We start from the raw sequence: 267 nt of genomic DNA on the forward strand, positions 1-267 counted from the left end.
AAGATAGAGAGAGTATTTATGTTTTTATTATTTCGTTTTACCTTTGTTTTCCCTTTCATAAAAATGGGTTCGTGTTTATGAGTTTACGCTCAAAGAATATTTGCGTCGTGGCATCACGCGCAAACAATATGGTTGCGAATACTGACACGCGAACGTATACATGTATGTATATACATGTATGCCCACACACATATAAATCTGGTTATGTTTACGATAAGCTGCATCCTTGTAAATACTCAAACATGCAGTATTGTACTTGTACGCACG

Source organism: Penaeus monodon, chromosome 15, assembly GCF_015228065.2.
Source record: "Penaeus monodon isolate SGIC_2016 chromosome 15, NSTDA_Pmon_1, whole genome shotgun sequence".
Classification (NCBI taxonomy): domain Eukaryota; kingdom Metazoa; phylum Arthropoda; class Malacostraca; order Decapoda; family Penaeidae; genus Penaeus; species Penaeus monodon.